The following is an 18,567-nucleotide window of genomic DNA, read 5'->3' on the forward strand; positions in this document are numbered from 1 at the left end:
AAACCATTGGTTCGGTTTGAACTTCATCATGATGTTTTTAACAATTGTATGAGCTAGTGGAATAAGAGACATATATGCTATTGATTCAAGTTAGGTGGGGCAAAATCTCAAAGTCCTTTGAAAATTATGAAAAATAGAGATTTTTTGTGTTTGAATTGATTCAAGCACATATCCTGATTCGAATCACTTTGGACAGAGGGAAACTAGATATTTTAAAACACATTGATTTGAATCAAAATTTACACATGATTCGAATAAGGAAATTATGGGTCACCTCTACTTGAGTTAATTTGAATCAGATTTTACACCTGATTCAAATCACACAAATTTTCCATATTTTTCAGTTGGCTCTGGTTGAATTGATTCGAATTAGAATTAATACTTTATTCGAATCACGGGGTCTTTGATTTGAATTAGACTTTGCTCTTTATTCGAATCAATTGAAAAATGGGTCAAAATTCTGTTTTTCTTTTATTCCACTTCACTTGTTCAGTTGATTCAAATCATGAAATACTCTTGATTTGAATCTAACTAACTTTTTCAACCAAATTTTATGTTGAATCTCAAGCACATATAAAACCTTTTTGTCATCATTTTTCATGTAACGAATCAACAAACTCATAACCATTTTTGTGTGATCCTCTAAAAAATCAACACTTTCTATTTTTTAAAGTTCAAAGCTCTTGCAACGTAACTCTTACATCTTCAACTTCAGTTTGATTCCAGATCTTAATAACAACATATTTGTAATGAATTTAAGGAGATGTGATCTTGAAGCTAATTGTTCTTATAGATTTGGTTGAGATTTTTGTTGTCATTGGTGCTAAAAAAGTCCAGTGAAAAGAATGAGGTTATTCTCTTCAGATTGCTCGGGTAGTGACTATGTGGAAGGCTACGGATAAGGCAGAGTTCTTCTCAAATCTTTGGACAATTCATCGTTCAGAGAATCAGTAGGATCAAGGGGTTGATTTCTACACACGATGGCTTGGAGTAGATTGATGATATTGGAATATTCAAGAAACGTTAATCGAGTAAAGATTATGCGTAAGAGTTTGAAATTACGTTGTATACAAGTAAAGATCCTGATAGGAGGTTTTATAATTACCAACATTATTGTGGATTGGTGAGTATATGAACTTTTGCAAATATTTTTCAAATAAAAAGGAACAATGCATGTTCTATTGGGAAACCATTGAAGAGTGCACGTAGGCAAAACGAGGATGAATGCCAAAGCACTATAAATCCTTGTGTCATCTCTTCCTTCCTCTAGCATTTAATTATATCGTATATTCAATTGATAGTGATTTATTATGTAATATTAAGTTTTGTCAGAATTGGTACCTAATCGAGCTGAATTGGTGATTAAATTCTAAAAAAATAATTGAGGTTAGAATTCATTGATATTGAATCGTTGTATAAACACACCTTATGGAATATACAACTGAATCAATTAAATGTCTTTGTGTATCATCATAAAACCATATATGGTGTTTGTGAATCGATTTAATGTTAACGTGATCAAATTTCAATAAACGTATAATTTTCATATTTTTGCTTCAAGACCGAAAAACTCTGGTACTATTTTTGAAAAGCGGTTGAATTTTTTAATAAGGATTTATCCCCCCCCCCCCCTTTAGACCGTTTGTCTACTTGCATATTCACACCCAACCATTGGAATCAAGAAATGTTCTTTTGATTGTGCCTAATCAACATCTAAAAGTCGTGAATATGGCGGATGATGACGACCCTAAGGGAGCATATAATAGAGCACGTGTTTTTAAAGACGAAAATTATACTTATTGGAAAGAGAACATGTATGTAAACTTATTATCAATTGACAAAAATCTATGGTGTGACGTCACCGAGGGACCATATATCCCTAAGGATGTTTGATGACGTTGTTAAACATCCTAAGGATTGGATGGATGATGAGACCAAAAAGGCTTCATATGATTTGAAAGTGAGGAACATACTTATCTCCTCTTTAAACGCGAAAGCATTCTACTCAATTTCACATCATACGAGTGCTAAAGGTATGCGAGACGCTCTGCAAACTCACTTTGAAGGAACAAATAACGTGAAGGATTCTAAAATCAATATGTTTATAGAGGAGTTTAAACTATTTTGTATGGAACCCAGAGAATCTGTGGATTACATGCAAACTATATTCCTCCACTTAATCAACAAATTACGTAACTTGGGCAAAACATTTACTAACAAATATTATACTAACAAAATATTGAGATCTATGTGTAAGGAGTGACAACCAAAGGTCACCACTATTAAAAAATATAACGATCTTAATACTTCGGATATTACAAAACTGTTTGGAAAGTTAGTCGAGCATGAGAATGAGCTGAAATGACTCGTCGATAGCGAAGTAAATTCGAAAAAGAAATAGAAAGGAAAAGAAGAGAAACAAAATCTTTCTTTAAAAGCTTTGTCATCTAAAGGGAAGAATTCAAAGGAAGAAAGTTACAACTCTGACAACGAATATTCTAAAAAGGAAGATATGGGTTTATTCGTCAGACTCTACAATAGATATTTAAATAGAAACAAGCTCAAGCATAGTGACACAGAACTAGTGAATTTCAGAAGTACTCACCCACCTAAGAATGAACACAAGAAAAAGTATGATGATATTACGTGTTACAAATGCGGACAATCGTGACATTTTAGAACCACTTGTCAAAGTCTCACCAAACATCATAAAAAGAAAGATAAAGAATTCTACAAGACGAAAGGAAAAATCTCCAAAGGTCATAAAGCTTATATCACATGGGAAGAAGAGGATGAGAGCTCCTCCTCTGATTCTTATTCAAGTTCGGGTGATGAGTGTGCCAACCTATGTTTAATGGCACGTAAGAAAGGTGAAACATCAAAGGTATATAATTTTGATTTCGATAATGAGTCTTCTTATAGTGAATTATCGAAAGTGTTCAATGATATGTATACGGATTCCATAAATTCTTTTAAGAAGATTTCTCTCCAAAAATAAATTATTTTAAAACTTGAAGAGGAGAAAATTAATCTTAATCACGCTTTGGAAACTCTTAAGGAAACACATACATCTCTAGTTGATGAGCGTTATAATGTTTCAGATACTTTAGTTGAAAAAATGGAAATAATGGAATGTGTTGAGTGTCTAATTTTAAAACTTGAGAACGAAACTCTTAAAGGACAACTAACACATGCTACTTCATTATCTTGTACTTGTTCTAGTTCTTCGAGTGAAAGAGGGAAGATTTTTAAGGAAAACCCTCATGTCACTAAAAGAAATAGAAGAAGCATTTCATCTAAAGTTATTTATAATTATTGTGATGATAATGGTCACATTAGGCCTCTTTGTAATATTAGGAACATTCAAGTTCCCAATGGTAAAATTATAGGGGTTCATAAGTGTACCTCAACAAATCCTAAAGGAATCATTAGTTGGGGACCTAAATTACCTATTTGATTGTCGTAGGGAAGTCTTTCCCCAACGAAAAAGATTATGGTTTCTAGATAGAGGATGTTCAAGACTCATGACAAGAGATGCTTCCATATTCATTAATTTTGATAAGAAGGAAAGCGGTCATATCATGTATGGGGATAATACGAAAGGTAAAATCCTTGGTGAAGTTATTGTGGGAAATCCCTCTATAATTACCATTGAAAATGTGCTTTTAGTCAAAGGGCTAAAACACAACTTACTTAGCATTATTCAATTATGTGACGAAGGGTATTCCATATTTTTTGATACTCTTAGTTGTGAAATTTAGCATAAAGGAAGTAATGACCTTGTGGTAAAGGGTTCTAGGATTGATAACACTTATATGCTTGATCTAGATGATGTGTCAATGCATGGGACTAAGTGTTTAGTAGCCTTACGATTCATCATGGAGGAATAAATTTCCTATTATGTGAAGGGTTTGTACAACTCTTTGTTCATGTCTTCATTGAGCTTCTCTTTGATGCTAAGCAAATACCAATTCACATTGCTAGTGTTGGAGTATTTGAATTGATCAATGAAGAAATTAGTGAGTGTAGCTATAATATCATCTATGTTTGTTGTAATTTCACCCTTGTTTTTAGTGATGAAAGATATTCGGTTATGAGTTCTTATAAGATTAGCTTTACTATGGAAAATTTTTAATGTTGTGGTAACCTTCCCTTAGCCAATGGGTTTTGGTTCGTTGAACCTACCATAACTCTTCCTTAAGCATGAGATTATTGATCTCTTCTTAAATTTTGAAAAGTATGCCTTTATTCCTATTGTTGGCATTGTTATTCTGGGCAATGGTAAGGTCATTTTGGAGATCCTTTATGTTTCTACCAATGTTGCCATAAGTTTTCCTTCCCTAGTTCCATAATTGGTTAAGAGTGTAGTGTAGTTTACTAGTGGTTTCCCCCTTAATGTAGTTATAGTAATCTTTAACAATGTGCTTAATATCTGGATGCTCCAGCCATAACCTCTCAAATATGTTAGGTTTGCCTTGATTCTTATTGGGGTTTGAGTGGTTTTTATTATTGGATTCCTTGAGTAAGATGGGGTCATGGTCAGAAATTTGTCTAGGTAGGCGACTCACTTAATGAAAAGAAAAAAGATCCATCGATCTACCCATTAGTAGCTAGAAATGTGTCAAATCTAGCAGAAAAATAAAATGATTCCCGTCTTGATTATTGCACCAAGTCTCCATATTATTAGAAAACCCTAGGTCATTAAGAAGATAATCATTAAAGGTATTGTTGATATTATTAGTAAGGTTGGAGTCCATAGGGTTACCCCTTATCTTTTTCTGCACATTAGTAATCAAGTTAAGATCACCAAAAAGAATTCAGTTAGCATAATAATGCCTCTGAGCAAGGTTAGAGATAAGAGAGCAAGTAATAGTTTTTTTTATTTCTTTTAGTATAACCATATATCCATGTTCCCCTTCACATAATATTAGTTTTTTTTATGATCCTCCATATAATATTAGTGATAATAGAATTATACAAATATTGAGAAGACACATAAAAATCAATGTAATTGTTATTACAGTCAATGATATTAAGGGTTATATCTTTTCTCCATAGAAGTAATACCCTCATTATCATTATTAGTGCTAATACAATGCATATTGGTGAGATTTCTAATATTGAGCAGAGACTTATAGACTTTATCATTAGCTGTTTTTTTTTGTTTCAGAAAGGAAAACAATATCAGGAGAGTAGAAAAGAAATAGACTTTTGAGATTTACGATGGTTTGGAGGTTTCCCAACTCCTTGTAGTTCCAGGACAAGATCTTCATGACTCAGGGGTGGCCTGCATTGTAAGGCCTTCCATTTGTTCTGTAGTGGTTTATGTGGTAGTTGTTGCTCCTGTAATCATATTTTCTATCATCTCCTTATGAATGTTTTCATCTATGGTCTTTCTTGTCTTGCTTGTGCTGCAAACATTTGAACCATTTCTTTTGTTATATTCTAGACCTTTCCCATTCTTGTCTTCCAAAGAAAGAGTGTTTAGATGTTCAAGCATAGATCTGGGGATGAGGATGTATCTACTGATACTTGTCATCTTGGATGGATTGTTGTTGAACAAATTTTCCTTTTGATTCATCTATTTTCTACCATGTTGTGTAGCCTTCATCCAATGATTCAATGGGTTGATTTCGTTGATGCCATGGTTAAGGGTGATATGATTCTTTCAGTGATCTTTATTATGCCCCATAATGCCATAAATAAAGCAACACATAGGTAATTTATCATACCTAAAATCATGGCCCCACTAGCTTTGCTTCCGATATACATCCCTAGTTTGATTGGACTTAGGATGCTTAGTTTGACTTTGATTTTCACAATCACAGACCTATTTGGCTTCCCTTATTTTTTCACCCAGCTTCATTGCCATTTGGGTTGTTTTTACATTGATGGGTAAAACCCATAATTGCCCCAAATATGAACTCTGGTGAACTCCAAATCTTTGATAGGAGCAATTTCATTCCATTCTTGGAGAATAAACCAATAGTTTTGAAAAATCCAAGCACTCCCTCTTAAAATTCGAGTTTTGTCATCCAAATTATCCATATATATTTTGAATACAATAGGCTTTAATTCCAAACCAGAGAGATTTTGGTGATTGCACCATATGTTGGCTAGGGAAGATTGGATAAAGGCTTTGTGAATATGTTTATCCGTAATTAATTTTCCCAAAAGGATGTTCTGATTGGGTTCTTGAGAATATTGAATTTCTGATTCGTTAAAAATCATGAATTCGACAATATTACAAATAATACATTTCATGACAAAGTTTTCACCTCAGCCACTGAAAAACTGAGGCAAATAACCTAGAATGCTCCATATATATATATATATATATATATATATATATATATATATAATATATATATATATATATATATATATAATATATATATATATATATATATATATATATATATATATCTTAAACCTCGGTTTTGCTAAAAATCGACATAAAATGTTGCTCATGGTTTGAGTTCGATTCTCAGCTCCTGCAATTTTATGTTTTATTTAGAACCAAAAAGACGTCGTTTTTTTATAAATCATCTAGTCCCTCAATTTTCTAGAAAACCGAGACAAATATTGTAAGTAATATTTTATTTAATTAAATTGAACCCAGTTTTTACCTGGGTTATGTTTCATCGGTTTTGCAGAAATCAAGATGAAATCTCTAAATAATATTTTATTCTTTCACCAGAATGTTAAGTCTCATTCACTTTTTGCGCCCTAGTGAATGAAAGGAACGCCATTATTCTCCACCTAACGAACTGAAACACCATTCTTCATCTTCTCCAAGGAGGAAGGAAGCTCAAACCTCAAACCAACACTTTTCTTTGAGTCTCTCATCACATTTTTGGTATGTAAAAATTTCTCCATGGATGTTGTTATTGTTGTTGTTGTTATGGTTGTTTTTGTTGTAATTGTTGTTGTTGATGATGATGTTATTGTTATTATCTTTGTTGTTGTTGTTGTTGTAACACCCTAAACCCCAAAACTATATAAAAAGAATTACTCAACAATTAAGGGTGTCACTTTGACAACCAACCTACAACATATAGAAATTCTAAAAACATGCATTGGAAAAGTAAACAACATACAACACCTGTCATCGCATGCTCACCTTCACTTAGGGCATCATCACAGCAGAATCACATTGATCGCGGTAATAAAACATATAACTTCAATTTGGGTCTTTAAAGAGTTTAACTTTCACAAAATTGTTCAAAAATGAAATTCAATATCCAAATCTCAACAACTTCAAAATATCTCAACATAATAAAAGAAAACATTGTTCGCCCCAAGTGTTACAGAATCAGAGCATAATTACTAGAAATGTGGTTACTAAATGAAAATAACTCCAAGAGTTATTTCCTACTCACAAAAACAACTATACTCCTGAGTATCTGCAAGATACCCATGGTGGGAAACATTAAAGCAAATGGGATGAGAATTCACATCAATAACCTAACGATATAAACTTCAAGGTAGAATTCAAATATCTACTCATCCAACAACAATCACACAACATCATTTTCACACCCAATCCATCAACATACACAAAGCAATTTCCATACCCTAAGTTTTTCACTTGCATCAGTATAGCACAATTGATCCATTTTGTCATGTATTTTATCAGTTAAAAGCATTCATCAGGGTTTTGATGAGAATTCAGGAGTTCTGGCATTTCATCTTGTCTTGATGACATTCATTCAGTCATATGTTGATTGAGAAGTCAAAAGATTTGATTTCTCAAATCTCAGTGCATCATTCATTCAGTTTCATCTTGTTTCAGAGGTCCATAAGGTGACAATCAAGAGTATTATCGCCATCTGAATCTTTGTAGGATTTTATTTATGATTGAGAATCAGAAGTAAATGGTCCAAAAGTGATTCATCTGCATATGATTGTCTATTCACGGTTATTCAGTCAACATTTCAAATCATTTACAAGACATTTGAATTTTATACTTGTCATAACATCCATTTTGTTTCGCATAGTGCTCGAAATATCGCTCGAAGTTATTTTTCAGATCTACAGACAGACCGGTCGAATCGTTTCTCAACTGTATAACGAACTAGTGGGCAAAAAATTTAAAAATTGAGCTTTCAAACGTCATTTTTATTGATTTACGATTCGCGTAGTTCAAACTAGCGTGCTCGTTTTAATTTTTTTACTATTTTTTCGATTGCATTTAAATCAACTTGAGCCTTTTAACCGGACATTTTTTACTTTAAAATCTAATCAAAACCTCTATGTTTCCAAGAAGTTTATTCCGTGTTGATAACTTTGGTGCAATCAGTTTTTTTTTCTAGCACTTTTTGTGTCTGACTTTTTTGTTTTTTAACCAAATTATTTAATAGATTTATTTAGAATTAATTATATTTATTATTTTATTTTATTTTGTGTTTATTCTTTATTTTTAATTAATATTTTTAATTTTAGTTTTTCTTTTTCTATTATTTATTTACTAAGTTGTGAAAGAACTTCGAATAAATTAATTATCCTCCCTCTCCAATTAGCGCGTGGCAGCTGGCATTGGAGGGAAAGTAGAAAACATTTTTTCTAGCCTTGTAGATATTATCCCTCCCCCACGTGAATTGAAGAATAGAATGAGATAGAGTGGAATGATATTCCATTGTTTAGATCACTTAAAATGCCATGGAGCGGAGCGGAATAGAGTGGTATGGATTCCATTCCATTCCATCACTTACCACCATATTTCTTTCCCTATAATTTGGGATAAATGAACAACTTGCCCTATTCCGTTCTAAAATTTCCAAACAATGGAATGGAGTATTCGTTCTGCTCCGCTCCATTCCGCTCTGTCTCACTCTGCTCCACTCCATTCTACTCCGTTCATTTTATAATATCCAAACATAACCTAATATTCATCTCTTCTAACTTGTGAAAAATACCAGAAAGAAAGAAAAATAAAACATACTCTCACTCTGAAAAATATCTGAAAAAAACAAAACCAAAAATACTCTCTCATTCATTCTCAAAACAGGGAAAGGAAGAAGTTCATCATCCTCATTTCCATCACACAAAAAACGGGAACCCCACCTTCACAACCACCTCTAACCACCCTTCATGTACCATCATCCACCAACAATAAACCACATGCCACCGATCCAACACCATGAAATTGTAACTCCCTCCATAAACCACCACGCTCTCCACTCTTTTAAACATATCATCACACAACATAAGCTCATTCATCCTATCTCAAAACAGATCAACGTACAACAATCTTCCACCACCTTCGAACCTTTTTCATAACCGCAACCCCACCCAACCAGACCTTCTCTTTGTCCACCATTATCGTTTTCGTGACCTCGCCGCAACAACAACCATAACACCTCTCCGCGCATACAAACATGTAACAACCGTATTCACAAACCATTTGTCTTCCTCTCATCCTCCCCATAAAAAATAGAACAAAAACCTTCGATAAACTCATAACCACACTGATCCGCTCCCTTCAAATGAAACGCACAGCGAAACCATTTTCTCTATTTTCGTTCACAACGCCACAACAACAACATTTTCAACAAATCCCTCTTCAGTTGGATTCCCTTTGTTTTCCTCTTTTTATATTGTATCCTTACTTCATGTCTTGCTACCTTTTGTTTATTTTGGTTTGTTTGCAAGAAATAGTTTGGTTTGTTTTTTAAGTTTGAGAAAGGAAAGCTTTGTATTTTATGGATCTGAGAGGAGATGAGAGTCTGCCTGTGTTCATAAAAAAATTGATTTGGTGAAAAGAAAAATGTGCGTTACTATGAAGAAAAACGCGTGAGGAAGGAGAAACTGATTTTGTTTTGTTTTGACATTTCCATCCATTCACCATGTGTCGACGCCTAATTGAGGATTTCTTTTTTTGAAAAAAAATATTTTTCCCCTTTCTATAGGCCACCTTCACCGAACCACATCTTTTGTGTTTGTTGTTTTTGTTTATTTATTTTCTTTTTATATGTATATTATTATTATTATTATTATTATTATTATTATTATTATTATTGTTATTATTTAACCATTTATATATTTTATTATTATTTTTAACTATTACATATTTATTATTATTATTATATGTATTATTATTAGACTATTTATTAATATTAATTATCATTATTATTGTTGATTAATTACTATTTTTATGTATTTATTGATTTCATTCATTTTATTATTAGTTTTCTTATTTTTATTTTTTTATTATTGATTAATCATTGTTATTATCATTTATTTATTGATTTCATTTATTATTATTTATAATTTATTATTGATTATTATTATGTATTATTTATTGTTATGATTATTTTTGGTTAATTATAATTTTTTTAATTTATTATTATTATTATATTATTATTATTATTATTATTTATTATTATTATTATTATTATTATTATTATTATATTATTATTGTTGTTGTTGTTGTTGTTGTTCTTGTTGTTGTTGTTATTATTATTATTACATTGTATTGTTATTATTATTATTATTTATTATTATTATTGTTTAATAATTTTTATTTTGGCTTATTATTGTTTTTTTATATTATTATTATGTATTATTTTATTATTATTATTATTATTATTATTATTATTATTATTAGTTTATTATAAATGTTAATTCATTATCATTATTTATTATTAGTCTTCTTCTTCTTATTATAATTATAATTGTTGTCGTTGTTATTTATTATTTTTGTCATTTATTATTTATTGATTCAATTGTTTTTTTGGATTATTAAAGAAAAAAAATTGATTTATTGTCCGATCGGTTTTTCACAGATGCCTAACAATTTCGGAGTTAAAAATTTAATTTAACTTCAGAAAATTATTTAAGTGCATAGAGTCTTGTTGACCGGCCTCAGATAGGGTGATTCCTACGTGAATCACTTTACGATTGCTTAACATAGTGTTAAATTCTTTTAGTTTAATTTTTGTTTTTTTTTATTGCTTAAAATCAGTTTTTCACAGATGCATAGCAATTTTGAAGTTAAAAATTCAATTTAACTTCAGAAATTGCTTACACGTATACAATCTTGTTGACCGACCTCAGATATGGTGAATCTTACATGAGTCGCTTTACGATTGCTTAACATAGCGCTAAATTATGTAGTTTAATTTCTAATTTTTGCTTCAAGTCCCTTGGCTTTCTCTTGGGACTTCTTACAGCGAGAATCTTTTTTTCTTACAATTGTCTTTCAATGCTTGTATCATTTCATTATTGTGTTGTATCCCCATTCAGCAAAATATACCCCCATATCCGAAATGTGTAATAAATTTACCACTATCATTTACTTTAATGTATCATTTGATTGTTAACAAAAGATTAAAATCAACCACTTTTAGAAAAGAACAAAAAAAATATTTGATTCAACGTCGAGCCTTTTTCCCAAATCAAATCCAAATCGAATATAAATTCGAGCATTACCCCCACCATATTCAAATTATTTTCATAAGTCAACTTCTGACACTTGATCCAACGTCAAGTCGTCCCCCTATTTTAAAAAGTTTTTTACAATAAAAATGGAAGAAACTATTTAGGTATGGACTTTCTCTATTTCGAATGTTAGGATACTGTTGTAGAGCTCCATGTTCAAATATTCGTCTTCCATATTAAAATACAATACTTATCTGAATTAAGTCATTTTTCTCTTATAGAATAAAAAGATTGACTGGGTATCGACCTTCTCTTTCTCGATTATTTAGGCACTGCAATAGAGCTCCTTGTCTGAATAATCGTCTTTCACTATTGAACTTTGACCTAATTTGTCACACATTTTTCATAAGTAAATTTTTTGGATGAAAAGAGAATGATTAGGCTTAAGCCTCTTTCTTTTTGGGCATTTGAGTACTGCAGTAGAGCTCCCTGCTTGGATGACTGTCTCCCTTTAAAATCAACTCAAACTCATCAAACTTGTTTTCTGCCCTTGTGCGACTCTGAAAACATTTTTAGAAAAGAGTACGCAACATCCATTTTGACGCGTAACAAGCAACGACTTCAGCCTCCAAGAGCGAGCAACAAGTAAAGGTTTAATCGCTCAAATATGACCCAAGCATCACTCTCTTTAAAAGTAATTCATTAAATAGTTCTCTTTGAGTAGAACTATGTATGCCTTGAGTTCTTCATAGCACCTGAAGATGTGTAGGAGCAGGATTGCGAAATCTTGTTAGGCATATTAATATTAAAAAACCCTAAGTATTTCCTTTCTTTCTTTCTCTTTTCTCACTCGATAGGTAGAAGATCGCAAATGATATCATGCTAACACTCTTACACGAAACTAACTAAATGGTTCACATCGAGTACGATGGATGTGAGGGATGTTAATACCTTCCCCTTGTATGACTGACTCCCCAACCCGATTTGGTTGCAACGACCATTTCTTTTTATTTTTCGTGGGTTTTATTGATATTTTACCTTTCCCTCTTTGGGAATAAATAAAGTTTGATGGCGACTCTATTTTGTTTATATTTTGAGCATTCCTTATGCTCGGGTATTTTTCGCGTCGCGACAATAATTACATATTCATCATTTAAATTATGCAATGATACTCACAACATCAACAAGACTCATATTCATGTGGTATCATATCATCATCAATTGGTTCACCCAGGAATCAGGTTCACCCTGCTCGAACCCCGAATCCACCTTGCTCGGATTGCAACTTGCTTCTTTCATTAACAACAATGACACAATGAATGCATGTCATAATACGTCAATGCAATAACAACATAATGTTTAAATCCCCCTTCCGAAAATAAACAAAATATGCATTGACTCAATGATAATAGCTCCCCTCTCGAACTATCATCCTACAATAACATTCTCATAATTCAACGATATAATTCATGCTCATACAACATCATACCATCATCACAATTCACAACAATTAACATAACATCATCATCATGTATGCACATACCCATCATTCATCAAATAATTCATATATTCGATTAAAAATCTTGTTTAGTCACTAAGCCATACCAAAACACCTCTCAACAGTAGCTAACATAATCTAACAGTACCCAAAACATTCATAAAAGTTAAAAAATCAAAATCTGCAATTTAATATCATCAAAACAAGTAGTTGTGCCCATTGCAGAATCATGACGGGTTACCCATCACGGTATTGACACCCTTCACCGACCTCAAAACTCCAGAACATCCCTCATATGATGATCGACTTGAAAGACAAGCCTGGACAGCATGACGGGTTACCTGTCACGGTCGTGATGCCCGTCAGTTCCATGAGATCTGTAGAACTTTATATGCTTCAATGAAGTTCAATACAAACTCCTAATTCTTGGTCAAGGCACCCAAAATCTATCCAAAAACATTACCCACATATGATATTGAAATAACACCTAATTTCATCAACTCACACTACTACGGAAAACACTTATCACAACGGTTGGAAAAGGGATATCACCACGTTGGACCAACCGTTGTAAGGTAAGGTGTGATTGTATGTATGATATTTTCCACCACAGTCGTGCGACCATGATTGTATCTATGTAGCATTACCTACCATAATGGTTAATTTGAACAACCATTGTTATTATTTTTAATGCAAAATATTTAACAACGGTTGTGCTAAACAGCCGTTGTGATATATACAACTGAGTTTATTATCAATTATATGGAATGCTTATTTCGTCAATGATCACTGAACTTATAACCTTTCAATCTGCACTAGAACATTATAATATGACAAATTAAGTTATATTAGAAGAACAAGTTCACGTTCAATGGTTGACAAAAGTTCTTCAACTCCTTATCCATATTTTTCTCTTTAACTGTTAGAACTTGGTTTAGTGATTGTAGTTCTTCAACCACACCTCTCTCTCTACCTCTAATTTTGTTTGCAAAGTAAATAATATTTTGCAAACAAAATTAGAGGCTGAGAGAGGGGTGGTTGAAGAACTACAATCACTAAACCAAGTTCTAATTGTCAAAGAACAACATGCAGATAATATTGTGAAGAATTCTTGTCAAGAATTGAACGTGTCCTTATTTTATAATACAACTTTATCTATCATATTATAATTTTCTAATCCAGTTTGAAAATTTATATATTCAGTAAGGGATTGGAAAAACACTCAAACCACATAATAGATGATAAACTTATATTTAAAAAAAAAACATTAACAACAACATTCATCAAATACATTCATCAACAACAAACACGATACAGCAAATGTATCAAGTCATAGAATGCTTCATAAGCGTACCATACATGGCCCATAATGGCGTGTCCATAATGAAATAAGGATGACGCTAAAGTTAGATCCGCAAACTTGTGTCTATCTTGAATGGATGTCATTCTGGATCTTTGACATAAGTTTGCAACGCTAACTTTAGCTTTGTCCTCTTTATTGAAACAAGCATCTCTACCTACAAGTCAAAACAAGCAGAAAATTCAAACATTATAAAACAAGCTATTGAAACAGATTTTAAAAATAAACTATATTGAAAACGAACCTGTAAATACCCATTGGCTAAGATTTGATATTGGTTTCGTTTTGGGGTTTTCATATGAGAGAGACGACTAACAAAGTTATTAGGGTTTTGTTTTGAGAGATATGAGTGAAAGCATTGTTAGGGTTTTGTTTTGAGCGAGACGGTTGTTATGTACTAAAGAGAGAAATGATTTTACTTATATATAAATAAGTAGAACCTTTCACCTCAGTTGTTAATGTGATATACAAGGTCAATCACATTAATATGATATACAAGGTCAATCACATTAATATAACGGTAAATGGCAAAATTATTGGTGTTGGGATTTGAACCATTTCACTTCATGTATATTTCACTATGGTTGTTCTACTTGACTGTTGTGATATGTCCTTTAGTAAATATCAAAAAACAAAAGCGCCCCAAAAATAAATTATTACCATGATTAACGCGATGCCCATTGTAAAATTGATATTACGAAAGGTCTATTTTATAGTAGTGTCAACACATTTAGTTCAGGTTTTTTTTATAAAATCATGTTATTCCCAAAACCTTCGAAGTAGTAAAATGATGATTATATGATAACACATCAAAATAGAATTTATCATACCTCATATACATAGATTTCATCACCAACATCATTACGTACAACAAATCATTCATCTATAACAAAATTTTATTAAAATTCCAAAGCCCTATTGGAGGTTAAGGACTTCTTAATTCTACCCCTCATGCATATATCTATTATTGAGATAGTTTTCCCCCCTTACTTAGTTATCCTATTAGTGTAATCTGGTTTGATGAGTCTTCTTCCTCAAACTCTAAGCTTTTCCTCTCCTCTTAGCCTTCTAGCCTATTCCTCTCTAATTTTGTTTTCACATACTATTTGAAATCCTCTCCTAAACATAGGTTATCTCCTAATTTATATAATTAGGGTTATCTAGTTAAAATTATAAACTCGCCTCTCACTTACTAACATTTGCACTCCTTCCTCCCTTCTATTTTTCATAAATCTCAATTCAACCTCAAACTCTCTATTTTTCATTTAATTAATTTAATTAAATTAAAATATTATTATTTTAATTACTAAAATAATTCCTAATAATTCTAGTCAACTTCCATTAATCTCTAATTACTCCTACAATCTTATCTCGAGGTCACCCCCCCCCCCCCCCCCCCCCAAATTAATTCAATGATCACACATAATAATTAAATTAAAATAGGCATTTTATACAAGAGATGTTATATTGAACCAGTTAGCTTGTGATGGAATTATTCAAAATGACATGAAATAGGTATGATATGGTGAAGTGACAAAAAAAGACATGTTTCATATAGAGTTGAAGTTGACGACTTTATGAAGATGCTTTTAAGAAAAATCATGTGGAAGAAACTCTGCAAAGAGACATGGAAGAGTCGTTATATCCGAGAATTTTTTACAAGATTATCAATTGTGTTAAAACTATTTAATCTTAAGGCAAGATGTGGGTGGACGGATAAAAGTTTCATTGAATTGCTTGAATTGTTACAAGAAATGCTTCCAGAAGGTAACATGTTGTTGAATCATAATTGTGAGAACAAGAAGATATTATGTCCAATGGATTTGGATTATGTCAAAAATACATGCATGTCGTTATGATTTCATATTATATATGCAAGAGTAGGAAAACTTGAAGAAGTGACCGAGATGTAGGGAGTCACACTACAAGCAGAAGGATAATGATGCTGAAGATGATGATGGTGTAACTAGAAAGGGTATTCCTTCCAAGGTGATGTGGTACCTATCGATAATTCAAAAGTTCAAGAGATTATTTAACAATGTAAATAACAAAAATAATACTAGATGGCATGCTTATCAAAGAGTATGTGATGGAAAAATCGCCATGTAGCTGATTCATTGCAATGGAAGAAAGTTGATTTGTTGTTTCCATATTTTTCCCTTCAGCCAAGGAACCTTAGGCTTGAACTTGCCACCGAAAAAATGAACTCGTTTGGTAATTTGATTACAAACCATACTTCATGGTATGCTCTTCTCATAATTTACAAGCTATCTTTGTGGTTGTGCATGAAGCGCAAATATACAATGTTATCAATGATGATTTTGGGTCCAAAACACCTAGGGAATGACATAAATGTTTATTTAACGTCATTTATTGAATATTTAAGGTTTTTGTGGGAGGAAGGTGTTCATGTTGACAAGGACGGAGCCAAAAATTATAAGTGGTGGGATCACACACACACACACACACACACACATATATATATATATATATTATTTTTTAAAAGATCAACAGTGAAAAAGAGAATAGTAAAAATTAAGAAACCCTTTGTCGTGAGAAAAAAAATAATTCATGTTTGATTTGTTTGAAAAAAAAAAGGAAAATGAAAGAAAGTTGGTTATCTTTTATTTTATTAAAAATATATTTTTTATTTCTTACATGGAACAAATCAATTTTTTAAAAAATAAATAAATAAAACAAGCAAAAAGTAAGTTAAAGTAAATTTAGTAGAAGGATGGGTGTAAAAGATTATATAAATTAGAGTTTATTTATTTAGTGTGGGTCACTATAGAACTTAATTCTTAATTTATAATACATTTTTTATATAATTATATCATTTATAATACTAGAAATTAATATTATAATGATCTTGGTGGGGGCATAGGCCCACTCTTCCCATCATATAGCTTCGCCCCTGCATGTTGATGATGTGTATAAAGGTGTTAACTTTAAGCTGTGTGTCATGTTATTTTGCATAATCAATGACTTTCATGCATACGGTAATTTATCTGGGTACAACATCAAGAGACATAAAGTGTGTCCTATATGTGAATATGATACATTCTTTCAACAATTACAAAGTTGAAAAATATTGTTTACATAGGGCATCGAAAATTCTAAGACCTGATAATCCATATCGTGGATTGTAGAAGGCTTTTAATGGAAAGTAAGAATTTGATATTGCTCCAAAGCCCTTAACCGGGAAGGAAGTTTATAAAAAAGAACAACACATTAATGTTGTCTTTGGAAAGAATCAAAAAGATATCGCGGGGAAAAATATTTGTAAAATAAAATCGGTATTCTTTGACCTTCCATATTTGTCTATTCTCGATGTAAGACATTGTCTTGATGTGATGAATATGGAGAAAAACGTATATGATAGTTTGATTGAAACACTTCTCAACATTAAAGGCAAGAAAAATGATACTAAGAAATCCTGTGAAGATATGGTGGTGATGGGTATACGACAAGAGTTAACCCCAAAACATATAGGAAATATAACATATTTTCCCCAACATGTCACACCCTGTCTAAAAAAATGATTTTGCGATTGTTTGCAGGGTATCAAAGTTTCCCAAGGGTACTCATCAAATGTGAAGAAACTTATGTCAATGAAAGATCTCAAATTAGTTAGCTTAAAATCTCATGATTGTTATGTCTTGATGCAACAACTTCTACCAGTGTATATCTGTGGCATTTTACCAAAAAATGTAAGGGTAACTGTTGTACCCCAACATTTCCCTCCCCTTTTCTTAATTATTCATCCAACCACTTGATCAGGAGATCACTTGCATACATTCATAGTTTGTCCACATGCATCATTCATCATGGATTCAAAAACTTGGGCTTATGAAGCTAGGGTTTGTGTGGATATCAAGGCTCAAAGGCATAGTCTAACCATACCATCAACATGGGGGATGTGAAACCCTAATTGTGGTGGTGAAGTCTTGAATTCAAAGACTTGGCCAGGCAATCCTTTAGGGTCTTCAAAACCCTAAGTTCTCAAGGCATGATCTCATGGAGCTTCCTCAGGCCTTGTCTTGGCCTTCAAAACCCTAATCAGAAGATGGTGAATCAGATGAACTTGGTGGCCTGACTGTGCATCCATGACCCCTAAATCTTTATTTTTTATCAATATGCTTGGCCTAACCCTACTTTGGGTTTATATGAGCATTGGTCTTGGTCCAAAGTCATGGTGTTACTCATGTGATTGTGGATACATCTTTGGTCTTGGTCGTCTAAACAACCAAACTTCTTGTGTCTCAAGCCACTTGCTAGTCATGCCATTGATTCATGAATATTACATAAAAACCCTAATCTTATGACC

The 18,567-nt window shown here is 32.1% G+C and overlaps 1 pseudogene; it reads left to right on the top strand.

Moving 5' to 3' along the window:
* The first annotated feature begins 1,728 nt into the window (after positions 1–1,728).
* LOC127093927 (uncharacterized) overlaps positions 1,729–18,567 on the top strand; it is a 48,424-nt pseudogene continuing 31,585 nt past the window's right edge.

The sequence above is a fragment of the Lathyrus oleraceus genome, chromosome 6, assembly GCF_024323335.1.
Source record: "Lathyrus oleraceus cultivar Zhongwan6 chromosome 6, CAAS_Psat_ZW6_1.0, whole genome shotgun sequence".
NCBI classification, from domain to species: domain Eukaryota; kingdom Viridiplantae; phylum Streptophyta; class Magnoliopsida; order Fabales; family Fabaceae; genus Lathyrus; species Lathyrus oleraceus.